The sequence below is a fragment of the Vulpes lagopus genome, chromosome 8, assembly GCF_018345385.1.
Source record: "Vulpes lagopus strain Blue_001 chromosome 8, ASM1834538v1, whole genome shotgun sequence".
In the NCBI taxonomy this organism is placed as follows: Eukaryota; Metazoa; Chordata; class Mammalia; order Carnivora; family Canidae; genus Vulpes; species Vulpes lagopus.
The window spans coordinates 134,678,622-134,704,718 of record NC_054831.1 but is presented as its reverse complement, the minus strand read 5'-3'; the positions used below and the strand labels follow the sequence as shown (position 1 = coordinate 134,704,718).

At 59.0% G+C, this 26,097-nt stretch overlaps 1 long non-coding RNA gene across 1 annotated transcript; it reads right to left on the bottom strand.

The window, feature by feature from the left end:
* Positions 1–17,316: 17,316 nt before the first annotated feature.
* LOC121498213 lies at positions 17,317–22,106 on the bottom strand. Its single transcript, XR_005989638.1, has 3 exons — positions 21,888–22,106; positions 20,865–20,970; positions 17,317–17,469 (listed from the first exon to the last, which is right to left on the bottom strand). It is a non-coding gene; the product is annotated as an uncharacterized LOC121498213 (long non-coding RNA).
* Positions 22,107–26,097: the final 3,991 nt, after the last annotated feature.

Here is a 26,097-nt window from a genome sequence, read left to right as displayed (position 1 = left end):
TTAATGCACAGAATTCTGTTGCATTCCTGTACCTCAGTAAGAAGGTAAGAAAAAGAGAAACTAAGACATTAATAAAAATAAATTTAAAATGAAACAAAAAATAATATTATACTTAAGAAAAAACCTAAGGAAACAGCTATAAAAACTTACTCTGAAGACGATGATGGAAAGAAATCGATGACACAAAGAAACGGAAAGAGATACTCCACACTCGTGGATTGAAAGGGTATGAAGTGTCTTCACAACCGAGAGCAGCCCAGACATTCCTATAAACCCTATCAAAATGCCCCCAGCATTTCTCACAGAGCTAAGATAAATGATCTTCAACTTTGCATGGAACCTCAAAAGACCCCAGGTAGGCAACGCAGCCTTGCAAAAGAAAAGCAACGTAGGAAGCTTCACATCGCTAGATTTCCAGTTATGTCGCAAAACTGTTGTGATGAAGACAGTACGGTCCTGGCACGACAACGGACACACAGACCAAGAGAACAGAGCAGACCTCCCAGAAATGAACCCACAACTATGTCGTCGTTTAATCCTTGATAAAGCTGGAAAGAATATCCAGTGGGGAAAAAAATCTACAAATGGTGTTGGAAAAACTGGATAGACACAAGCCAAAGAATGAAATTTCTAGTTTTTGATTTTACTTTTGTGTGTGGCTAAATTCCTAGAAAATATAACCTACCAAAACTGACACATAGAGAAATAGAAAATTTGAATAGACCAATTCTCAGCGAAGCTGTTGAGTAATAGAAAAAAAATTCCCAAAACGCAGAAGTCCACGACCAGATGGCTTCATGAGTGAATTCTATGAAACATTTAAAGAAGTATTAAAGCCTAGAAAGAGTATTATGCTAAGCACAATATGCCAACCCTAACCCTAACCCTAACCCTGACCCTGACCCTAACCCTAACCCTGACCCGGAAGCCTCCCCGCGGGTCCTGAGGAGGCCGGGCCCCTGTGGGCGTGGACGCGACCCCCACACGGCTGTTTCCCGTCTGTTGACTACGTGGGACTCCCAGCGCTGAGAGGGCACCTCCGTGGCTTGTTCCTGCTCTCGGGGGAGACGATTTCAGGTCGTCACCCTCGGGGATGACGTCAGCTGCGGGCCTTCCTACGCGGCCTCTCCTCTGTTGACAGACCTTTCCTAAAACCCCCTGTGCTTTTCATGCTTTGTTCTGTCAAATGCGTTTTCTGCGACTCTTGAGGGGATCGTCTCCTTTCTCTTTGTTTTTGTTGTTTTTTTAAAGATTTTATTTATATATCCTTGAGAGACACCGAGAGACGAGAGAGAGAGAGAGAGAGAGAGAGAGAGAGAGGCAGAGACACGGGCAGAGGGAGAAGAAGGCTCCGTGCAGGGAGCCCGATGTGGGACTCGATCCCGGGACTCCAGGATCACGCCCTGGGCCGAAGGGAAGGCAGGCGCTGAAGCGCTGAGCCCCGCCCCCCCCCTCCGCCCCGGGCCGCCCCATGTCCTTTCTCTGGTTAACGGGATGGATCGTGCTGAGTGATCAGAGGGGCCGCGGGGGGCAGGTGGGCAACGTGGATGAACAAATAGGGAAAGCTACAAGCGTGTGGTTCTAAATAAAGGAATCCCGGAAATTTAGAAAGTACGGCCTGGCAATAGAGTCAGGACCGTGGGGACAACTCGGTACGGGGACAGACGGTGACGCCGCTTCTCGCGGGGAGAGCTGAGTGAGGCACAGAATTGTCAAGTCGCCAGCTGTAGCCCTGAAACTACTGTCCCCTTGGGTGTCGACGGCACTTCAATAGATACCAAGGAAAAGGGGTTTCCGGTGGGAATCCCGGTGGGTCCGTGAAAGGCATTTACACGGTCGTGACGCACACGAAGGCGCCTCTGCAGAGGGGATCCAGATGCTCACGTGTCTTCATGTTAATGTTTAGAAGATGTACTTGGCAGACGGTGCGGGGGGCAGGGGCGGAGGGAGAGGGGGAACCTGGAGCGGACTCCTCACCCACCGGAGACCGAGCCCCACCCGAGGCTCCACGCCACAACCTGGAGATCCTGGCTTGAGCCAAACTCAAGAGTCGACGTGGAACCGACGGACGGAACCACCCAGGAGCCCCTCAAATGCTCCTAACTGCAACCCCACGCTGTGAACCCTGGGGGGCGGAGGGGGGCATCTGTGACCCCCAGTCTGCCTCGAAGGGCGGGAGGCCTGCAGGGCCCGAGGATGGGAACTGAGGATGCGGGAGGCTGCCTGCATCGCCTTCCCGCCCGGCGTGGGGACAGGACCCTCCCCCGGGACCCTCGGCCACCAGGGTGAGGGCTGAGTGCTGATTGGACCCCGCCTGCCCACAGTGATGATGCGGGACCCCGCTCTGGGCGGAACTGTGGTGCCCCCGGGTTCCACCGCTGCCTGGTGCCCACTCTGCGTCCGCAGACCTTCGGAGGCACCGGTGCTCCGGATCTGGCTCGCAGCGACCCGACTCTCCTGCTCTCCCCAGTAGCCCAGTACTCGTCTCTCCTCAGTACCCCCACCCTCCCACTCTCCCCAGTACCCCGCTACTCCCACTCTCCCCAGTACCCCGCTACTCCCACTCTCCCCAGTACCCCCACCCTCCCACTCTCCCCAGTACCCCCACCCTCCCACTCTCCCCAGTACCCCGCTACTCCCACTCTCCCCAGTACCCCCACCCTCCCACTCTCCCCAGTACCCCCACCCTCCCACACTCCCCAGTACCCCAGTGCATAAAGAGGAGGCGCCCACACAGCGACAGGTCACAGGTGAGTGGCAGCTGATCCCTGATCCCCGCGGGCCACAGTGGGGCCTGTGGATCCGGGTGGGGGCACAGGCCTCCCGCGCTGGGGTCCACAACACCCCGACCCCCATGCGATGACCGTGAGCAGCTCCCACAGCCCTTCCACAGCCCCACGGGGTGAGAGCGGCCACCCTGCTGCCCCCGTCCAGGGAAGGAGGCTGCAGTCGGAACTCAGGCAGCTCCCCCGGGACCCCCGCTCCCCTGTAAGCCCTCTGCTGTGCAGGCACCCAAGCCATGACCTTTCCAGCCTGTCCTAGACGCATGGACCCCGACAGGGGTGACTGTCACCCCCCCATCCCGCCCTGTGCCCGCTGGGTCCCCCTGGCCCGTGAGCAGGCTTGCTCTTCAGGCTCCAAAGAACGTGGAGTCCCTCGTGCTCCCCCAGGGCCCCCCTCAGGCTATTCACACATCGCTGCCCTCAGGGTGGGGAGTTTGGTCGCACTCTTGCTGGCATCAGGTTTTAATTTTGATGAAGTCCAGTCCGTCGCTTTCTCCCCTTGGTCGTGTGCTTGTGGAATCTCGGAGAAACCTTCGATTCCCGCCCCCCCCCCCCCCAAGCCCGCAGGGACACTCGCTGGCCGGCCCACCCACCACCATCTCTGCGCCGGCCCCGGGCTGGGAGACGTCACCCCCGAGCATCAGGTGGGCAGTTCCCCGGAGCCCCTGGGTCCCCCGCCCGTGTGCTCCTGATACCGGGGTGGGAGCGCTCTGTGACCCCAGCGTGACGGCGTGCCCTGGGACAGTGGCTGGGAAGGTGGACTGTCGGTGGGCGACGGACAGACAGGCAGCGAGGGCCCGTGTGTGATGCCTGTGCCCCTCGGGGCTACGGGGTTGTCTCCGGCTCCGGTCAGACAGAGGGGCGCCTGCCCACGGGGAGCACCCGGACGCATGTGTCCTCGGAAGGTTCTCACGCGCCGTCATCCTTGGATGTGTTTGGATTGCAGCACGATGCAGGAGGACCCGGAGACCCTGCTGGCCTTGCAAAGGGCCAATATCGTGGCCCAGTACCATCAGGTGAGGCCCAGAAGGGACCATAGACACTACACACCCACGACAGGGGGGACCGTACCTGCAAGAGCAGGTGAGGCTCAAGAGGGGATCAGAGCCAAGGATGAGCCAGGTCAGCCCAGGCAAGGACCACAGTCACCAGGAACAAGTGAGACCCTGGGGATGGTCCCGGTGTCAGTAGCAACTAAGGGTCCATCCTGGATCCTCGTCATTGGTAGCGGAGGAGCCCAGGCACCAGGTACAGGTGAGGCCCGGGTGGGGACCAGAGTCACCAGGTCCAGATGAAGACCACAGCTACCAGGTCCAGGTGAGCCCAGGTGGGGACCAGAGTCACCAGGTTCAGGTGAGGCCAAGGTGGGGACCACAGTCGCAGATCCACATGAGGCTCAGGTGGAGACCAGAGTCACCTGGGTGAAGCCCAGTTGGGGACTAGAGTCACCAGGCCTGGGTGAGGGCCAGGTAGGGATCAGAGTCACCAGGTCAAGTGAGGCCCAGGTGGGGACCACAGTCGCCGGGTCCGGGTGAGGCCCAGGTGGGGATCGTCACTGATAGACAGAAGCAGGTGAGGCTGTCAGGCTGCGCCCACTCTGGCGCCCGGCCAATCTCAGAGGGTCGGCGCTCCCTCAGGATCCAGGGGAGGGAGGAGCCCTTCTGCTCCCTCCTGTCTCTGTCCCCATTCCCCTGCTCTGATCGGTCCCCACCACGGAGCCCCCTCTGTTGCAGGCGCACCAAGCAGGGTCTCCGCAGGACCTGTCACTGTGCAAGGTCGCCGACCACCAGGGCTTTCTGCAGTGAGTCCCCTGGACACCCCTCATCCATCCCAGGGCGGGTGGCCTTTGCAGGAACACCTCTCTGGAGGCTGACCCCCCCCGCCCCCAGGTCGGGACCTGGTCCCCTGGAGCCCTCTGAGGGCCATGTCTGCGCCGGGTTGCAGCTGAGACACCCCGGAGGCCGACCCGGGACGTGGGCAGGAAGGGAGCTGGGCCCGGGGGAGGCCCCTGGACACTCAGAGGAGGGGCCCCCACGCCTGCTTTGGGCAGGCCCAGGTGTCAGCCTGCTGCATCCGGGGGTGGTGGTGGGGTGGGGTGTCCAGTCCCTTCAGCAGGGGATCCCGCCCGTGAGGGGCTCTGGGGCCGGGGCGTGCTCTCCGTAGGGGGACGGCCTGGTCTGGGCCGAGTCCGCAGGGGTGCTCTCGCCCACACCCGAAGGCTTTTGCGGGGCTGCAGGTGGATGCCGGGGACCAGGCCAGCGCAGGGAGGGGGGGGGCCGCAGAGGGAGGCCCCGACCAGGCAGGAGGAGGCAAGAGGAGGAGGGGGCTGCCCTGGGCGGGAAGGAGGGAGGGGACAGCCCAGTGGCCTAGGTCGCAGGGGACGAGGCTGATGGGTCAACAGCCCCACGAGAACCTGACGGACGCTGGAGACCCCAGGTGGGGCCCCCTCGGCCCTGCTCACGGCCCAGTGTCTGCTGGGATGGCTCAGGGGTGGTCGTGCTCAGGGGCTCCGACAGGACGGGAGGTGAAATGGGCCAGGGTGGCAGAGGGGACAGCAGAGAGGGGAGCCCGGGGACAGCAGGGGGACGGCCAGGGGGCAGGGGGAGGCCGGCTGGACGCTGGGCAGTCAGGCCCTGGGGAGGCGGGGGGACCTCAGCGGGACGGTCACGGGGCACCCGGGCCACGCTGACAGCTCTCGGGCTGGTCCATCGAGGAGGGGGGCAGGTCACCCCCTGGGGGCGCCGAGGGGTCCCCGCCCAGCCCACCACCGGCAAACACCCTCCTCAGACCCCCCAGACGCCGCCCCCGCCCGCCCTCAGGCCGCTGGCAGCCCCTGCCCTCCCCGGGGGAGCCCTGCCCTCCCCAGGACGCTGGGTGCAGACGGGGTGTGTGTGTGTGTGTGTGTGTGTGTGTGTGTGTGTGTGTGTGTGGCTGTGGGGCCGGGGCCTCAGGGCTCTGCGTCTCCTGCCTTCCAGGGACAGGGAGCTGCCCGACCCCAGCCCCCGCGAGGCCAAGGTGAGAGCCCGTCCTGGGCCCCGGGCAGGACGTGGGGGGGAGCTGGGGCCAGCTGTCTGCACCGCGTCCCCCAGGACATCCCCGGGCGTCTCCCCAGTCCCCCGTCCCAGCGCTGCACGGGCCGCCGGGAACGCACCCGAGACCCGGAGCCGCGGTCCGCGGGGGGCCCTGTGCCTTCCTGGCTCCTCCGGGTCCCGCGGGGCACTGGACGCGGCCCGAGCGCCCACCTCCCGCGGCGGGAGCCTCACCTGCGGCCCCCGCCTGTCCTCTCCCAGAAACTCCGCCAGGAGACCCGGCGCGCGGACAAATGGATAAAAATGCTCAAGCGATGGGACCACTACCTCCCCAGCGAGAAGGTGGGGCGCTGGGTGCCCCCGAGGGCTCTCCGTCCTGACGGGGCTGGGGGGCCGCCCTCAGTGTCCTCCTGCCCCGTCCTCGGGGGAGCCCCCTGCCTGGGGAGAGTCTGCTGGGAGCCCGGGCCTCCCTCCCCAGGCCCCGGGACGGCGGTGGGGGAGCGTCAGGTCGGGGCCAGGGTCCCTGCTCCTCGCGGGGGACGGGGGGGGGGGGGGGCCCAGATCCAGGGAGACCCAGCCTCTCTGCAGACACCCTGGAGCCGACGCCGGAACCTTCTAGATGCCTCGTGTTCCCTGGGCTCCAAGGGGCCGCCCTGGGCCCCTCTCACCAGCACTGCCTTCCTCCCCGCAGCTGCGACGCCGGGTCTACAAGGGGGTCCCGCCCCAGGTGCGGGGACAGGTGTGGCTGCGACTGCTGAACGTCGACCAGGTTAAGGCCAGGAATGCCGGGAAATACCAGGTGGGACCCGACCCGTCTACTCCCCGTGGACCCTCGGTCCCCTCCCTGCCCAGGGCTGACCCTCCGTGACCCCTCCCCACCCGGGGCTGAACTCCCGTGTCCCCTCCCCACCCGGGCTGATCCTCCACGTCCCCTCCCTGTCCAGGGCTGACCCTCAGTCCCCTCCCCGCCCACGACAGCTGGGCACAGGCCCTCACGCAGGCCCCGCGGGCACGGTGGGCACTCCCGCCGTCCCCGGCCTCCCAGGGGAAGGGTGGAGGTTCCTGCAGGACACACTCCCGTGGTGGCCCCGGGGCTCCCTGCCCAGGACGGCAGCTGCTGACAGGTCGGGGTCTGTGTCCCTGACGCCGGCTCCTCCTCCCGGGGTCTCCCCGCAGGCAATGAAGGAGGCGGCCCTGGTCTCCTCCCGGGACATCGTGCAGATCGACCTGGACGTCAACCGCACGTTCCGCAGTCACACCATGTTCTGGGACCGCTACGGGGTCGGGTGAGGCTGCTGGGCCAGCGGGGTTTCGGGGGTCGGGGGCCCGGCCTGGGAGAGGCCCGGGGGCTTCTGTGCCGGGGACACGGGGTCTCCGAGGCCGGGGGGAGCGACGGCAGCAAACAACACACTGCCACGTGGTAGGGTGCTGGGGATGACCCCCGTGCCCCCACCCCCAGGGTCTCGGGGATGGGGAGGCCCCAAGACGGGGCCTCCAGGGGTCACTGTCTGAGCTGGACCCCAAGGGGGTGAGGGGCGGCCCCGTGAAGAGCAGGGGGCCAGGGTGGGGGCGTGGGGGGCACGAAGGGGACCTGGGGGCCAGGGTGCATGGCCGCGGCTGGACCGGGACACGTGGACCAGACGAGGGTCAGACAGGTCAGGGTGACACCCACCCTCGGTGCTTTATGTACTTCTGAATTCTGGGCATTTTGTTTTAGACAATTTGCACTTGGTGAGCACACACGGCATGACGCCCCCCCCCCCCCCCAGACGCCGCCCCGGTCCAGGCAGGCCCTGCGCGGAGCACACGGGGCCCCAGGGGCAGGGGCAGGGGTCACAGCAAACCCCAGACTGGGGTCGCCTTTATCTGTAGACGTCTCCGTGTGCACCTTAGAGAAGGGGGTGCCCTGTGTCCGCAGCCCCCCACCCCATCCCCTCAACCACCGCCCCCACGCCATCCCCCTACGTCACCCCCCACACCATCCCCCACAACCCCAGACCCCCTACCCCTACACTATCGGTCCCGCCCCCACCCCCACCCCACCCCCAAAAGGACGCGGTGCAGCTGCCCCCTGTGGGACATGCTCAGCCTCCCCGGCCACCTTGGGGTTCTCTGGACGGCCTGCTCCCGTCAGAAGCCCGGGTGTCCCATAGAGTCCCCAGGGGCCGCGGGGAGGTGGGGAAGGCAGGGAGCCCCCGACAGGGGCTTGCAGGTGGGTGGAGCAGAGGGTGCAGCTACCTGTGTGTGCAGCGGGCGGGGTGTGTGGGAGCCCGGGACCCCAGGGGTGACCTGCAGGGGCGCCAGGGGCGGGGCTGGGGAGACGCCAGGCATGGGTGGCTGGGCTTCCCGGGCGGGCCGCTCGGACCGTCTCCCCACGAGAACTCGGTGCTCCTCCCTGCAGGGAACCTGCTGCCCCCCGGGGCCCCCGCGGCCCTCAGAGCGCGGCCGGGTCAGGCTGACCTGTGACCCCCGGCCCGGGGGGAGCCGGCCTCCAGCAGCCCGGGCCCGGGGGCCGCAGAGCCGGGGTGCAGACTCAGGCCGCCGTGCGGGGGGCATCGGGCGGCTCCTGGCAGCGCTGAGGGGGCCGCACCCCGTACCCCCCCGTGCTCAGATAGTGACCCCAGGGGTTCGCAGCCTGTATCGGGGTCACACCTGCACGACGTTCCCTGCTCTCCTCACGGCGGCTCAGACCTGGAGCCCCGAGATGCTCTGGGATGGGCGGGCCCGGGGTCCCCCCTCACAGAGTCCAGCCCAGGGACACCTGGGAAGACCTGGGGGTGCGCTCAGGGACACGGACGCCCTGGCTGCGTGGGCTCGGGGCAGGGGCCACGTGGGGCTGGTGGTGTTCCCGGGACACGGGGCCAGGCCAGGCCAGGGCAGCGGAGGAGAGGCGTCAGGGGCTGCGGGGACCGGGGCAGGGGGAGCACTGGCTCCCATGGGGGCGTGCGGGGGGGGAGGGGGCCGCTCCAGGGCTGGAGGGGGCGCTGGCGGCGCTGGGGGAGCCCGGAGCTGCACACCCCACGGCGGGAGCCGCTCGGAGGCGTCGGACACCCCAGGGTGCACTGAACCCCCGGCACGCTGCACGTGTGAGGTCGCCGCCTGTCCCCGTGCGCAGACCTGACCCCAGAGATCGGCCCCCCGCGGGGCCTGCGGGACGGGTGTCGGCACCTCGGCGGCCTCGCTGGGCGGGGGCTGACTGAGCAGAGCGCCCCACTGTCCCCCCTCCTAGGCAGCGAGCCCTGTTCTGTGTGCTGGCGGCCTACTCCGTGTACGACACCGTGAGTATCCCTGCCCCTGCCTCCTGCCTCGCGGGTGGCCCTGTCCTGAGTGCTGGTGACCAGCGGGACTCACAGTTAGGGCCCCAGCTCCACGGCCCCGAGATGCCGGGGAGGGTCTCTCTCCTCCAGGACGGGCAGGGGCGGGGTGCAGACCTCCCAGGGGAGGCAGGGCCTGCGTGCCCGAGGGCCGGGGCTGCCCGGGGCCCCCGCGTGCACTGCGGCCGTCCTAGAGCTCGGGTCTGGACCCTGACAGACGGCACTACCGACGAGAGCCTGGGCGGGGAAGGCTCCCACTCCCCCGAAAGGCACGAGGCCGAGGCACCCAGGAGGCTGCCCCCTTCCACGGCGCATTCCAGAAGGGTCCCCGAGGACCCCAGCTCACACGCTCCCCGGCCCCGCGGGGTGTCCTGGCCCAGCTCCCCTCGTGGGACCTGTCAGGAGCCACAGTCAGGCCCCCCCCCACCCGCCGACCTGCCCTCCAGGGGGTCTCCAGACCTGGCGGGTCCCCTGCAGCCTGGCACAGCTCATGGAGGCCCCTCCTGTTGGTCTGAGGACGGGGGCCCTGGCACGGCGGCCGCAGGGCTCGGTAGCGGGGCCCGGGGTGCTGGCGCCCGAGCTGGTCCGGGTGGCCCTCACCTGCCCCCCCGCCCTCTGGGAGCCCCCTCCGGGAGCCCGGGCTGGGAGGGAGCCGGGGGAGCCTGACGCCCGTGGGGAGGGCTCAGAGGGGGCCTCGGGGCGCACGCCCTCCGTGGGGCTCTGGCTCTTGCAGGAGGTGGGCTACTGCCAGGGCATGAGCGAGATCGTGGCCATCCTCCTCATGTTCCTGCCCGAGGAGGACGCCTTCTGGGCGCTGGCCCAGCTGATGGTGGGCGACCGGCACTCCATGCACGGTAGGGGCCCGCCGGGGAGCTCAGGAGGGCCTCCCTGCAGGCTGCTGCACCGGGGGGCAGGCGGGGATCCCCAGCCTGCCCCCCCACGGGCAAGGGCCCCGCCTCCCCGGTGGCCTCGGGGTCCCGGAGCCACGGCCACCCGCCCCACCGTCTGCAGGCCGGGCTCGCACTCCCGCTGCTCCCCCAGCCTCCCGCCTGGCTGCCGGCTTGCCCCCCAGGCCCCCCTGCCAGCCCACGGCCACACGGGGCCCAGGGGACAGTGTCTCCCCCTCCCGGGGGCCCCAAGCCTCCCTCCCAAGCCCCACAGCAGAGGGCTGTGCACACCCATCACCCTCCCCGTGGCCTGCACCCGCTGCCCCTCGGGGCTGGGGACCCGCCTGTCCCCACGGCGGCCCCCGCAGGAGAGAGGGTGCTGGGTCAGCCGGGCCCGGTCCTCAGCCCCCAGCCCACGCCCCGCGGGGTCTCTGTGAGGACGAGGGTCCCCGGGCCCCGCGCCCCCCGCCTGGGAGGCAAGCCCTGCCCTCTGGGAAGAGCGGATCCAGTCAGGGCTCCGAGGGCGGTGGGCACACAGGGGTCAGGGCGTGGGGGGGGGCCCTGCCCCGACACCCCCCACCCCGCCTGGTGCAGGAGGAGGCTCTGACCGTGGGGGCCTGGGGCCTTCTCAGGCTTCTTCGTCCCGGGCTTCCCGAAGCTCCTCAGGTTCCAGAGTCATCACGAGCGGGTCCTCCAAAGAGCTCTCCCGGACCTGAGGAAGCACATGGCGAGTGGGGGCGAGTGGGAGCTCCTGAGGCTCCGTCCCCGGAGCCCGGGGCAGGGGGTTGGGGGCACGGCCCTCCCTCCGAGCTGCCCAGAGTTGGGGTCACGTTCCTCCCCCTGGGGCCCGGGGGTGCCCTCGGGGCTGGGCTGGGCAGTGAGGAGCGCGTCCACCCGGCTCCAGGGGCCGCGGCGTGGGGCCTGAGCACCCCCTGCCCTCCCGCCAGGACGAGGAGCAGATGTTCACCGGCATCTACAGCCCCAAATGGTTCCTGCAGTGCTTCCTCGGCCGGGTGAGGCCCCCCCGGGACCCCCGCTCCCGGACCTGCCCCCTGCCCCCGGGCCCAGCTCAGCCCCACCCTCCAGACGAGCCAGGCCCGACCCCGGGGCTCTGAGGCTGAGGCTGAGGCTCGCAGCCCAGCCCGGTCCTGGAGAAGCCCAGAGGGTCCCTGGACGAGGTCCCGGGGGGCGGGCCGTCTCTGCCTCAGCTCCCCCGGGGGAGGCCGGGTCAGCCCAGGGTGTGGACGGGCCCTCGGCCCATCGGGCGGCCAGCCTGGGGTCCTCTCGAGGCCTGGTGTCGTCAAGTGCGGGCAGAGTCTGTGCCCCCAGGGGTGTGGGAGGTGCTGGCCCGGGTCGGAACCCAGAGCAGCCGAGAGTCCCTGATCTCCCTGGGAGGAGGGCACGCACGGGGGGCGGGGGGGGGGGGCGCACTGCGGGGCCTCGTCGGAGGCAGCCGGGGGCCAGATGGCAGGCCTATCCTAGCCCCAGCCGAGCCCCCCGGGGGCCCTGCTCAGGCAGCTCCTCCCACCCCGCCATCCCCTAGACCCCCTTCTCGCTCACCCTGAAGCTGTGGGATGCCTACGTGTTGGATGGGGAGAGGGTGCTCACGGCCATGGCCTACACCATCCTCAAGGTGCACAGGAATAAGTGAGCCCCCTGGAGCCCAGGTGTGCCGGGGACAGGGGGCAGGGGCGGTGACCCTGGGCTCTGAGCAGCACCCAGACCTGGGGCGGGGGGACGGCGGGGCAGGCGGGTGCAGCGGGGCTCCCCGAGTGGAGCAGCGGGCAGGGGCCACCCCGGCCAGCGCACTGCCCGTGGCGCTCCTGGGCACAGCGGGACCCCAGCCGCTGGCCTGGGGGCACCGGGGGCCCCAGGGCGGGGCCCTCTGGGTCTGACTCTCGCCCACCGCCCAGAGCGCCTCCTGAAGCTGCCCCTGGAAGGGCTCCGGGAGTTCCTCCAGGACTCTCTGGCCCAGCCCTGGGCCCTGGAGGACGAGGCCGTGCTCAGACACCTTCGGGCCTCCATGACCCAGCTCCGGAGGATGCGGTGCGACCTGCCCCCGCCAGGTGGGCTCAGGGCCCCGGCCCCTCCCGACTCGGCCTGCTGGGGCCGCCCACAGGGGACAGAGCCCCCGGGGCCCCCGTCCTCATCTCTGGGGCTCTCCTCTTCTGCTCCAGCCTCGGGGACCCCAGGCCAGGGCTGGGCGGACACCCACTGCAGGGCCCGGGCAGCAGTGTGGGGGGCTGAGCACAGGGTCAGGCCGGGGGGGGGCCACGCGGGAGCCGTGAGGACCCCCGGGGCCCCCAGTGGGGGACACACAGCCTGCTGGAGACGCTGACCCCGTCGGCCTCTTTCCAGCGGGACCTGAGGAGTTCCCCACGAGGCCCCTGGGCCTGGAGCCAGTGTACCCGGCGCCCGGGCCTCTCCTCCCTTCTCCGGCCTCTGAGCCACCGCCCAGGGTGGAGGAGCCGGCCTCCCCGGGCCCAGCCGCCCGGCCTGAGCCGCCCGGACCCCCTCCCGGCCAGGCCATCGTCCAACTTGCCCCCCAGCCCCAGCGGTGGAACTCCCTCCCCACCCTCCCGGGGCAACAAGGCGGTGCAGGCAGGCGGCCCCGGGACACGGCGGGCTTCAAGACAGAAAACGGGGTCTCCTTCCATTCGGCACCTGTCTGGGCCACCCCAGAGGCCCCGCGACGGACGGGACCCTGGAGCACCCCCGGGACTCCCATCACGGGGTCCCCCCAGCCCCCTAGGGATGACGCTGTTGGGCCCAGGACACCCTTCCTGCCCCGCGGCCACTGCAGCTCGTGCCCCTCGCTGGGCAGTGACAGGCACAGCCAGGGCAGAGCCAGAGCGGCGCTGAGCCCGCTGCCCCGAGGCCCTGCACAGGCCCAGGACCCTCTGCCCCCCGCGTCCACGGGGCAGCTCGATGCTCGCGGGCCTCGGGGGCAGAGCGTGGCGGTGAGGGCTGGGGCCCGGAGGCTCCGGCCCGCCGTCACCGTGCCCTGCCTCGTCTCGCTGTCCCTCCCGGAGGGCGGCACCCCCCGCACGGGACACCAGCCCCTGACCCAGAGGGACCTGGGCTGGCCTGGCCCGGGGCTCTTTGGGGGCAGGGGCGACTCGAGCGCCTGCCCCAGGCCCAGCGCTAATGGGATCCAGCGCCCCGGGGCCCTGGCCAGGCCTGCGTTCTGGCCCCAGGCTGAGCGAGCCCTCTCACAGCAGGATGTGGCCTCCTGGGCCCTGGGCGTGCCCCACAGATCCAGGTCGCTGACCTAGGGCAGCCCTGGGGATCCCGGGACACCCCAGGGCAGGGCAGCGGGGGCAGGCCCGTGGGCCCCACCCGCACCCACACCCACACCCACACCAGGAGGCAGGCTCCTCCACGTGCTGGGGCTCCAGCAGTCAGTCACCCGGCCCCAGGGGGCCCGAGGCCAGGGTCCAGCTGCCCTGCGGGGACCCAGCGCAGGAGCCCATGGGCCGCAGGTCCACGTCAGCCCTGCCGCCCCCAGAACCGCCTCTCAACGCCCCGACCTCAGGACACGCGCCCCCACCCGGAGTCGAGTCCGCACAGGCTCCCAGGCGGGGGACTCCAGCACCCGCATCCCTGTGGGATTCCCGCTTTCCTCTAAGGACAGGAAGGTCTCCCAGGGGAAGGCGCGCACCCTCGGCTCTGAGCCCCTGTTTGCTGTTGCAAGTTCAATAAAGTGTTGTTGTGTGAGAGTGCACGGCCGGCTCGTTTCTGCGTCTCCCGGAGCTCTGTGCACGGGGTGCGGAGACACCCCCAGAGAGGAGGAGGGGGCGCCGCCCAGGCCCCGACCAGCCCCTGCGGGGGCGCCGCCAGGCACACACAGCTGATGTCCCCACGTGCCTTCCCGGGGGCGCCAGACGCCAGGGTCAGGACCCCGCAGACTCTACTGCGACTCAGCCTGCGCCCACGGCCAGGACGGGCCTGGGACAGAGTGACAGCCGGGGAGCCTCAGGTCACCAGGGTCTGTGCTAAGCGCCCTGGGAGGTCTGTGCCCCCTCTGTCCAGGGGGCCTGGGCTGCCCGGGCTCCAGGGCGCTTCCTCCCCTCCCCGCCCCGGGCCTGTGCACCTGGGGCACAGAGGGCCCGCGGGGCGGTCAGCGTGGCCCCGGAGGGGACGTCAGGACAGCAGGCCCTTGCAGCTCTCACACCTGGGCCACCCTCACCGGGCAGGCTCAGCGTGCACACCCGGTGCTGCTGGATCTCTCGAACCAGAGTGTGGAGGGCACCCTGCACGCCCTGGAGAGTAGGGGCTGGGTGAGCGTGGGGCTCGGCCTGGGGGCAGGCAGCGCAGGGGACCGAGGGACCCCGGCCCCGTCCCCACCCCGACTCCCACACACACACACACACACAGGCAGCCCCAGGGCTCCCCCCACGGGCAGCCGGCTCCTCAGGAGCTCCCCCCAGGGCAGCCCCGAGTTCTGGCTCCCGGCTGGAGAGGCATCGGGGAGAAGAGAAGCCGCCGGCGCTCGGCGGGGACCCGCTGCCACCTACGGGAATGTGGCTGAGCCGGACCTTCCAGCTCAGCTGACCCCCCAGCGGGACGGGACAGCACGGGACGGCACGAGGGGGCCCGGGTCGGCCGGGAGAACCCAGCTAGCCGCCAAGCGCCAGCACCAGAAATGATGGTGTTTCAACCGTTTCGGCGTCAGGACGACGCAGCCCGAGGATCAGATCGCTGCACGGCGACAGACAGGCACACACCCCAAACCCAACAAACGTCGGAATCCCCCGATTGTTGTCAGACAGCAGCCGGACAGTGGGGTCCCCGGTAGGACACACGGAGGACGCTCCAGACCACGGCTGTAGAGTGGTCTTAAAAGAAAGGATAAGAGCCAAGTGGTCATTTCAACAGATGCAGAAAAAGCACTGACAAAATACAACATCCAGTCATGGTGAAAACCCTCAACAGATTAAGTTTTGAGGGATGTACCGCAACATAATAAAAACCTTAGACGAGAAACCCAGATTATCATCCTCAATAGGAAAACACCAAGAACTTTATCTCTACAGCCAGGACCAAGACAGGGATGTCCACCCTCATCATTCTGGTTGGACGCAGCCCGGAAGCCCCTTGGCACGGCAGTCAGACAACGAAAAGAAATAAAAGGCATCCAGATCAGCTAGGAAATGTCAAGCTTTCACTATTTGATTATGAATGATTTTCTGTATAGAAAACCCACAAATCTCTGTCAAAAAAACTGCTAAAACTGATAACTTCAGTAAAATCAAAGGATACAAAGTGAACTTGCAGAAATCTGTTGCATTTCTATGCAACAATAATGAGGCAACAGAAAGAGAAACTAAGGACTCAATCCCATGTAGCCTAGCACCAAAAGCAATTAGATACGTAGGATTCAGCCTAACCAAAGAGGTGAATGCCCTGTACTGTAAATCCTATAAAACACTGATGAAAGAAATTGAAGATGACACAAATAAAATAGAAAGGCATTTCATGCTCAAGGATTGGAAGAACAAATATTGTTAAGAAGGCTGTACTACTCAAATCAATCTACACATTTAATGCGATCCCTATCAACATAGCAATAGCATTTTTCACAGAGCTGGAACAAATGATCCTAAAATTTGTATGGAACTACAAAACATTGAAAATAGTCAAAGCAGTGTTGAAAAAGAAAACCAAAGCTGGGAATCACAATCTCAAAGTTCTAGTTATATTACAGAGCTCTAGTGATCCAAAGAGTGTGGGGTGGGCACAAGAAGAGACACATAGATCAACAGAACAGAATGGAAAACGGAAACAAGATACAAACCTATAACTTTATCATCAATCTTCACCAAAGCAGGAAAGAATATCCAATGGCAAAAAGACAGTCTCTTCAACAAACGGTGTTGGGAAAACTAGGCAGCCGCATGCAGAAGAATGAAATTGGGCCACTTTCTTACACCATATATGAAAAATAAATTCAAAATGGATTAAAGACCTAAATGTGAGACCTGAAACCATAAAAAGAAGGAAAGATAGGCAGAAATGTCTTTGACATTGGCCATTGGATCTTCTTTCTAGATACGCCTCTGAGGCGAGGGAAACAAAAGCAAAAATAAACTATTGGGACTAAATAAAAATTAAAAAAAAAAAATTTAAAAAAAGGGATCCCTGGGTGGCGCAGCGGTTTGGCGCCTGCCTTTGACCCAGGGCGCGATCCTGGAGACCCGGGATCGAATCCCACATCGGGCTCCCGGTGCATGGAGCCTGCTTCTCCCTCTGCCTCTCTCTCTCTCTCTCTCTCTCTGTGACTATCATAAATAAATAAAAATTAAAAAAAAAATTTTAAACTATTGGGACTTCATCGAGTTGAAAAGGTTCCGCACAGTGGAGGAAACAACTGTAGCTAAAAGGCAACGTACAAAATGAGAGGAGATAGTTGTAAACGACACATCCGATAAAGAGTTAGTGTCCAAAATAGATAAAGCAAATATAAATGTCAGCATCCTAAACACAAATTACCAACTGAAAATGGGCAGAAAACATGAATGGACATTGTCTTTGACAAGACATCCAGATGGCCACCACGGAAAGACATTCAGCATCACCCGTCATCAGGGAAAAGCAGACCCAAACAATGAGATATCACCTGACACCTGTCAGAATGGCTAAAATTAACAACACGAGAAACAACAGGTATTGGTGAGGCTGGGGAGAAAGGGGAGCCCCTTACACTCCTGGTGGGAATGCAAACAGGTGCAGCCACTGTGGAAAACAGTATGGAGTTTCTCTCCATACTGCTAAAAATAAAGTTAAAAATAGAACTACCCTATGATCCAGAAATTGCGCAGTTAGGTATTTACCCAAAAGATACAAAAATACGAAGGGGTACATGTACCCCATTGTTTGTAGCAGCATTCTCAACACAGACCAGATGTCCATTCATCTAATGGATAAAGAAGCTGTGGTATATATACACACTGGAATATCACTCAAGCATCAGAAAGGAGGAAATGATGCCATTTACAACATAAAAAGAATTATGCTAACTGAACTAAGTCAGAGAAAGACAATTACCATACGATTGCATTCATGTGTGGATTTTAAGAGATAAAACAAACTGGCGAAGGAGGGGGGAGGAATGAAAGAAGCAAACCAAGAAACACACTCTTTTTTTTTTTTTTTTGTTAACTTTTATTTATGATAGTCACAGAGAGAGAGAGAGAGAGGCAGAGACATAGGCAGAGGGAGAAGCAGGCTCCATGCACTGGGAGCCCGACGTGGGATTCGATCCTGGGTCTCCAGGATCGTCCCTGGGCCAAAGGCAGGCGCTAAACCGCTGCGCCACCCAGGGATCCCACACTCTTGACCATAGAGAATAAACTAGTAAATACCAGAGGAAGTTCGGGGGGGGGGGGGATGATGGAGGGCACCTGTGATGAGTACCAGGACTTGTATCCAAGTGTTGAATCACTGTGTTGTACACCTGAAACAAATATTATACTGTGTTAACAAACATAAATTTTTTTTTTTTTTTTTTTTTATTTTATGATAGTCACAGAGAGAGAGAGAGAGGCAGAGACACAGGCGGAGGGAGAAGCAGGCTCCATGCACCGGGAGCCCGATGTGGGATTCGATCCCGGGTCTCCAGGATCGCGCCCTGGGCCAAAGGCAGGCGCCAAACCGCTGCGCCACCCAGGGATCCCAACAAACATAAATTTAAAGAAAACTTTAAAAATAATAATTAGTATTCATTAAATGGGTGCACAAGAGAGAGAAAAACAGAAAGGAAAATGAAAATCCAAATAAAGAGTATTTAGAGCCACAAATTCCCTCCTTATCTCAGCTCAGGAGATGCCGGCCATGTCTGCGCTCACCCCTCAGGGCCTGGAGTTTGATTCTCTGGTGAGGCGTCTGAATTCTTGGAGCCAGACCATCCTCTACCAAAACCTAGATATACCACTTAAAACTAACCCAGCAAAGATACTGGGAGTCCCAGATGTGAGGCATATGACCAGACTCAAACTCTAACTGTACACAGAAAATAACCCTAACCCTAACCTTCACTAGCCTAACGCTAGACGTATCACTAACCGAACACCAAACACTAATCCCTAGCCTCTAATCCATAAAACTAATCCTGACCCCACCCTAAACGCTAACCCTAACCCTAACTCTAAATCGAACACGAACCCTAACCCTAACCTTCACCCTAACTCTCTAACCCTAAACCTAATTGTAGCCCTAACCCAAATCCTAAACCCTAACCCTAACCCAAACCCTAACCTGAACTCGAACCCGAACTCTAACCCTAACTTGAACATGGAATGTTTTTTCCCATCTCTTTGTGTCTCCCTCAATTTCTTTTTGAAGTGTTCTGTATTTTTTAGGGTATAGATCCTTTACCTCTTTGGTTAGGTTTATTCCTAGGTATCTTATGCTTTTGGGTGCAATTGTAAATGGGATTGACTCCTTAATGTCTATTTCTTCAGTCTCATTGTTAGTTATAGAAATCCCACTGATTTCTGGGCATTGATTTTGTATCCTGCCACACTGCCGAATTGCTGTATGACTTCTAGCAATCTTGGGGTGGAGTCTTTTGGGTTTTCTACGTACAGAATCATGTCATCTGTAAAGAGTGTGAGTTTGACTTCTTGGCTTATTTGAATGCCTTTTATTTCTTTTTCTTGTCCGATTGCTAAGGAAGGACTTCTAGGACTATGTTGAATAACAGTGGTGAGAGTGGACATCCCTGCCGTGTTCCTGCTCTTAGGGAAAAAGCTCTCAGGATCTCCCCATTGAGAATGATTCGCTGTGGGCTTTTCGTATATGGCTTTTTGATACTGAGAAATAGTCCCACTATTTCTATACTTTGAAGAGTTTTAACCAAGAAAGGATGCTGTATTTTGTCAGTGCTTTTTCTTCTTGTATTAAGAAGATCATATGGTTCCTGTCTTTTCTTTTATTAAAGTGACCTATTGGGATCCCTGGGTGGCTCAGTGGTTTAACGCCTGCCTTCAGCCCAGGGTGTGATCCTGGAGTCCCAGGACCGAGTCCGGCATCAGGCTCCCGCATGGAGCCTGCTTCTCCCTCTGCCTGTGTCTCTGCCTCTCTCTGTGTGTGTCTCTCATGAATAAATAAAAAAGTCTTAAAAAAAAAAAGTGATCTATCACATTGATTGATTTGTGAATGTTGAACCACCCTTGCATCCCAGGAATAAATCCTACTTGGTCATGGTGAATGATCCTTCTAATGTGCTGTTGGATCTTTTTGGCCAATATCTTGGTGAGAAATTTTGCACCGTGTTCATCAGGCATTATTGGTCTGTAATTCTTTTTGGTGGGGTCTTTGGTTTGGGAATCAAGGTAATTCTGGCCTCATAGAATGAGTTTGGAAGTTTTCCCTCCATTTCTATCATTTGAAAGAGCTTCCATAGAATATGTATAATTTCTTACTTAAATGTTTGGTACAATTCCCCTGGGAAGCCATCTGGCCCTGGGCTCTTCTTTCTTGGGAGGTTTTTGATGACTATTTCAATTTCCTTGCTAAATAGACCAATTTATTGGTCTATTCAGGTTGTCTATTTCTTCCTCGTTCAGCTTTGGTAGTTTATAGGTATTCAGGAATGCATCCACTTCTCCCAGGTTGCTTAATTTGTTGGCATATAGTTGCTCGTTATATGTTCTTAAAATCATTTGTATTTCCTTGGTGTTGGTTGTGAGCTCTCCTCTTCCACTTATGATTTTATTAATTTTGGTCCTTTCTCTTTACTTTTGATAAGTCTGGCTAGGGGTTTATATAACTTTTTAATTCTTTCAAAGAATCAGCTTCTACTTTCATTAATCTGTTCTACTATTCTTCTATCTCCTGTTTCATTGATTTCTGCTCTCTTTTTTAAAATTATTTCTCATCTTCTGCTTGGTTTAGGCTTTATTTGCTATTTTTTTCTCCAGCTCCTTTAGGGATAAGGTTAACTGGTGTATTTGAGATTTTTCTAATTTTCTGAGGGAGGCTGGTATTGAAATGCACTTCCCTCTTAGGGCCAACTTTGCTGTATCCCAAAGGTTTTGAACGGTTGTGCTTTCATTCTCATTAGTTTGCATGAATTTCTTAAATTCTTCTCTAATTTCCTGGTTGGCCCATTCATTTTTTAGTAGGATGCTCTTTAGCTCCAAGTGTTTGAGTTCCTTCCAAATTTCTTCTTGTGATTGAGTTCTAGTTTCTAAGCTTTGTGATCTTAAAATATGAAGGAATAATCCCAATCTTTTGGTATCGTTTGAGACCTGATTTGTGACCCAGTATGTGGTCTATTCTCAAGCCCCTTTCAGGATTTTCTCTTTATTTCCGAAATTCACAAGCTTAACTGTTATATATTGGGATCTTGCTGTATTTTTATTGATTTTGGGAGTAATCCTATCTACTTTTTTGGATATGAATGCCTATTTCCTTCCCCAGACTAGGGAAGTTCTCAGCTATGAATTCATCGAATATATCTTCTGACACTCTATCTCTCTCTTTGTGCTCCCAGGTATTCTAATAATAATTTTTTTTTCAAACCATCACTTATTTCTCAGAGCCTCTCCTCATGGGCTCTTAGTTGTTTTTCTCTCTTTTCCTCAGCTCCTATCAACTTATCTTCTATGTCACTTACTCTTTCTTCTGCTTCATTTACCCTAGCTGTTAGAGCATCCAGTTTAGACTGCATATCATTAGAGTATTTTTAATTTCAGCCTAATTGGATCTCATTTATGCCCTAAGAGATTCTCTACAGTCTTTTATGTTTTTTTTAAGCCCAACTATAACTATAATTGTTATCCTGAACTCCAACTCCAATATTTTACCTAAATCCATATTCATTATATCTGTGGCAGAGAGTATTACCTCCGGTTCTTTCTTTTGTTGTGAATTCCTTTTTCTAGTCTTGTTGTCCAGACTGTCCAGAAGAATGACTGTACGAGTGTGCAGAGTCAAAAATATCAACCATGACCTAAACAAAATACAGACTAGACAATTGTGAATAGTTCAGGAACCAGAAAATAATAGAAAAATACAATGAAAAAGAAAAGAAAAATGAGAGAGAGAGAGAGAGAGAGAGAGGAATGGGTGGTAATGAGAGAATATAATCTCACAGAGTGGACAAAACAGGGTGATCCACTTGTTTCTGAGTGTATTTTGTTCTCTGTGTTAAAAGATACTAAATTCCAATGGCATAAAAAAGCAAAAAAAAAAATATATATATATATATATATTTACAAAAATAAAATTGAATACAGATAAAGGAAGCCAAAAATGAAGGATATGTTTATAACATGTAATTGTAAAATTTAAAAACCAAAAGACTTAAAAACAAAGAGTTTATAAAATAAGAAACTAGGTGAAATGGAAAAGAGAAAAAAGTCGGAAAATTTTAAACTGAAAGATAAATGCATCATAAGAAAAAAACCCGGGATCCCTGGGTGGCGCAGCGGTTTAGCGCCTGCCTTTGGCCCAGGGCGCGATCCTGGAGAGCTGGGATCGAATCCCACGTCGGGCTCCCGGTGCATGGAGCCTGCTTCTCCCTCTGCCTGTGTCTCTGCCTCTCTCTCTCTCTCTCTCTGTGACTATCATAAATAAATAAAAATAAAAAAAAAAAATTTAAAAAAAAAATAAGAAAAAAACCCCTCAAGTTCTATATACTATTTTTTTTTTCATGTAAAGAGACCATGTTTAATGAACACCAGAGTTGGTGCTACAGCAGAGGGCTGTGGGGGCTGCAGGCGGGGGGAGGGCAAGGGCAGCAGTGGTCTGGGGGGGCCACGAGTGGTGATACTGCCTCCCAGCACCTCTGCTCTCACGAGGGACCCACACTGTCTGCCTCAGAGCCTCTGGACAGTCCCATGGGGACAGCAGAACAGGATGACTGACCTCATTTTACAGTTGGAGGAATGAAGTTCCAGGCAGATTCGTGGCCTGCCCAAAGCCACACAGGGCTCCCGGTCCTCCCTCCTGCACCACTGGCAGGCGCTCAGAGGAGACTGGAATAGGTGGGCAGGGAGGACCAATGACCCACAGCATGAGCGAACAAGATGGAGATGGCAGGGATCCCTGGGTGGCGCAGCGGTTTGGCGCCTGCCTTTGGCCCGGGGCGCGATCCTGGAGACCCGGGATCGAATCCCACGTCGGGCTCCCGGTGCATGGAGCCTGCTTCTCCCTCTGCCTATGTCTCTGCTTCTCTCTCTCTCACTGTGTGCCTATCATAAATAAATAAAATTAAAAAAAAAAAAAAGATGGAGATGGCAGAGGGACGGTGCACGGGCCATCGAGGGGCTGGCTGCAGCCTTGTGGGGATCAGGCTGGCGGGGTGGGGGGGGACCCTGGCTCCTGGGGCCCAGGCTGTCACAGGCCCTGCATGGACTCTTGGGTGTCTGTCGGCTTCCCCTCCTCCCCCAGCCCCAGTGCCCAGGCCCTCGGGGCCAGCTGAGGAAGGTCACGAGGTAGGAGTCTGCAGAGCCTGCGTGGCCGGGCTGGGCAGGGCAAAGGGGGAGAGGAGGCAGCACAAGAAAGCCATGATATGCACCAACCACAGGGCTGCAAGTGGGATGCAGAGGGGTGTGTGGTGAAGGAGCCATGCAGGAAGGACCTGGTCTGGGGAGGTTTGTTTTTTTTTTTTAAGATTTTATTTATTTATTTGAGACAGAAAATGGGAAAGAGATCATGGGCAGAGGGGAAGGGCAGAGGGAGAAGCAGGTTACCCACTGAGCCGGGAGCCCGATGGGGATCCCTGGACCCTGGGACCACTACCCAAGTGGAAGGCAGACACTTAACAGAATGGGTCACCCAGGTGCCCAAACTGGAAATTATTAAATGCATCATAAGGGAAAAAAACCCTCAAATTCTGTATACTACTTTCCCCTAGCCCTGGAGTTTTCCAGTCCTGTGAGTTCAGTAAACCTGCTGCTCACCAGTTCTCGCAGCGGGGCCTCTGGAGGCGGGCCCTGTGCTGATTCTCAGCACCGCTCCTGGTCAGGGGGCCAGACTCAGCTGAGCTTTTTGCTGTGTGAAGCTTTTGTTCCCTGGAAGCTTTCTGCTCCTATTTAGAAGGTGAAAATAAAATGGCCATGCCTGGATCTGCAGCCCCAGAGCTGAGAGACCTGGGCGGGAGTCAAACTCTGCAGACTCCTAAGGCAGAGGGACACGGATTCATGCAATCTGCAGCACTCTGGCAGGAAGAGCCTCTGTCCGCTCTGAGCACCGGCCCTGCCCTTCCGGGAGGAGTCCGAGGCTTGCTCTGTTTCTGTCCGTTGCTGGGCCCCGGGGCCGAGAGCCTTCCCCCAGGCACCTGCACACCAGCTCCACCCCTCCCAGGGGAAGGCAGAGTGTTGCTGTGTTCTAGTCCTTTGCTGGAACTTAAGGAAGAAAGGAATCACCCCATGGGGTGGAGGTGAAGGTTTATGGCCAAACAAGCAGAGGCCCCTCCTGGGCTCACTCACCTAAACCCATTTCCCCACTTCAAAGCTTGGGAACTCTGCAGGCTCAGGCATTCCTGTTCTTTCTGTGCCTCTGGGAATGTTGGGACTCCACCTGCAATTCTGCGCCGCTTCACCTACTTAGGAAGCACAAATCGGGGTCTGCTAGGGAGTGCCAGCTCCGGCCAAGGGCCCAGGAGCTGTGGCAATAGATGCCGAGGGTATGGGCCCTAGACCTCCCCGGCTTAGCCCGCCATCTCCGGAGACTTAGAAGAGAAATCATGATATTTGACTGAAGCTTGACAAGAATTACAGGCGACCACAACGTCCACCACCTCCAGTATTCAGAAAGTTGGGGCGTTAGCTCTTAGGGCTCACAGGCCTCAAGGCTCAGGGCGCCCCAGCACCTTAGCAGAGAAACGGGAAGGGCCAGATTCGTGTAACATTAGTAATAGAAGGAAACAGGGGCTGCGGGGTTAGATACTTAAGCGTGTTGGCATAAAGTGAAGGTTCTTCCGTAATAATTGGGTGTGTCCAGATGTTTAGTCACGTTGACTCAGCATATTTCTCTTGCTAAATCTCAGGCGAGAGCAATCGGCTTGTCCCTCGACAGGCGTCGGTGGCTCCTTGCCCTGAGCCCACGAGCCCCCAGGACGGAGCAGGTGCAGCCGGAGGGTCGCCTGTGGGGGCTGCTTGGCAGCACGAGTTCCAGAAGCGTGGTTTGTTCTGCAGAACTAGTCACAGAAAGGCAATTCCGAAGAAGTTTTCGTTTTTTAAAAGATTTTTATTTATTCATTCATGATAGACATAGAGAGAGGGGGGCAGAGACACAGGCAGAGGGAGAAGCAGGCCCCACGCAGGGAGCCGGACGCGGGACTCGATCCTGGGTCCCCAGGATCATGCCCTGGGCCGAAGGCAGGCGCCAAACCGCTGAGCCCCCCCCCCCCCCCCCCCCCGGGATCCCCTGTAGTTTTCCTTTAAAAGTCAACTGAAGGTCACGAATATGCACCTAAACCCAGTTTCTCTGGAACCGCATCTCCTGGGTCGCCTGAGGCTGGGAGCACTGGGCCTGCGTGGCCTCCACAGTCCATCCTGCCCGACCAGCCTCCTCCCACGTCCAAGGGGTGCCCGTGGGGCTCGGCTGGCTAAGCATCGGACCCTTGATTTCGGCTGAGGTCATGATCAAGGGTTATGAGATCGAGCCCCTTGTCGGGCTCCATGCTCAGAGAGGCGTCTGCTTCTCCCTCTCCCTCCAGCCCTTGCTCTGTTTCTCTTTCAAAACGAAACAAAACAAAACAAAAAACCCCAAAACAAATCACGTAGCAATTGGAAGTTTCCAAGGAACTTCCCTACTATAAGCTCACTTTCATCTGCCCGCCCTGGGAAGGAGGCAGGACAGACAGACAGGAGGAGTACCCCTACAGGACCTTGCAGACTTTTTTTTTTTTAAATAAACTCTCTTTGGGGTGCCTGGGCAGTTCAGTTGGTGAATCGCCTCTGCGTCGAGCCCCACATCGGGCTCCCTGCTCACCCGGGAGTCTGCTTCTCCCTTTTCCTCTGCCCCCTCCCCTGCTTGTTCTCTCTCTCTCTCTCTCTCTCTCGTAAATAAATGAGATATTTATAAATAAATAAACTCTGCCCAACATGGGCTCAGACTCACAACCCCAAGGTCAAAAGTCACCTGCTCTACTGACTGAGCCAGCCAGACCCCAAAGGACCCCGCAATCTCTTATTAGGTCGCTGGGGAATCACAGGAGTTGGGGGAGCTTCCTGACGCTCTTGTCCTCCCCGAAGCTTCTCCATGTTCTGCTTGCTGTGTCCCCTCCTCTGCTAGGAGGCTGGTGCCGAGGGCAGCCCGTGGAACAGGATTGCAGGGGCTGCAGCCAGGTCACCACAGGGTGACTGCGCTCTAGGGGGCTCAAGGCAAGGCCCTCACTGCAGACATAGGGCGGCGCTGTGGAGGGAGTGCTGGCTTGGGCGGTGGGGGGAGGAGAGGCAGTGCTCTCTGCAAAAAATACAAATCATCGAACTTGGAAGAAGTATTAAAAATGTTTCAGGACGGGACACCTGGGTGCTGCAGTTAAGTGGCGTACTCTCGGTTTCAGCTTGGGTCATGATCTCGGGGTTGTAAGATCGAGCCCCACAGCCGGCTTGGCGCTCAGCACAGAATCTGCTTTAGTTTCTCTCTCCTTCTCCCTCTGCCCCTTCTGCTGTGTTCGCTCAATCTAAGGTAAATAAATAAATCTTTAAAAAAACGTTTCGAGGCTCTGGAAATTGACCAAATGCAAACAAATTAAAAAGCACTTATTCTTGGGAAAAACTACTAGAGCTTCAGGTGGGAGCAGTGGAGGCGCCCCCGAGGCCGGAGGGGCTCCCTGCCCCGCGCTCTCTGATCGTGAGGGAAGCAGCGGGACCAGATCGGGCTCTGCTCTGAAGGGGGCGTATTTGATCATGTTTTGTTCGCGGGTCGCAGAGGAGAGCTGTAGGATTTTCATCAGCTAAAAGCAGCACAGGTGGTCAGAAATGAATGGGAAAAACCCAAGGCTTGCTAGCCTGAGGTCTCAGCTGGGCAGGCAGCCAGCTAGCCAGAAACTTAGTGGGAAGACTCTAGAAGGTAGAAGGTGTAAGGAGTGGGTTAGCTCTCGGCACATCCCCGGCCACCAGAACCT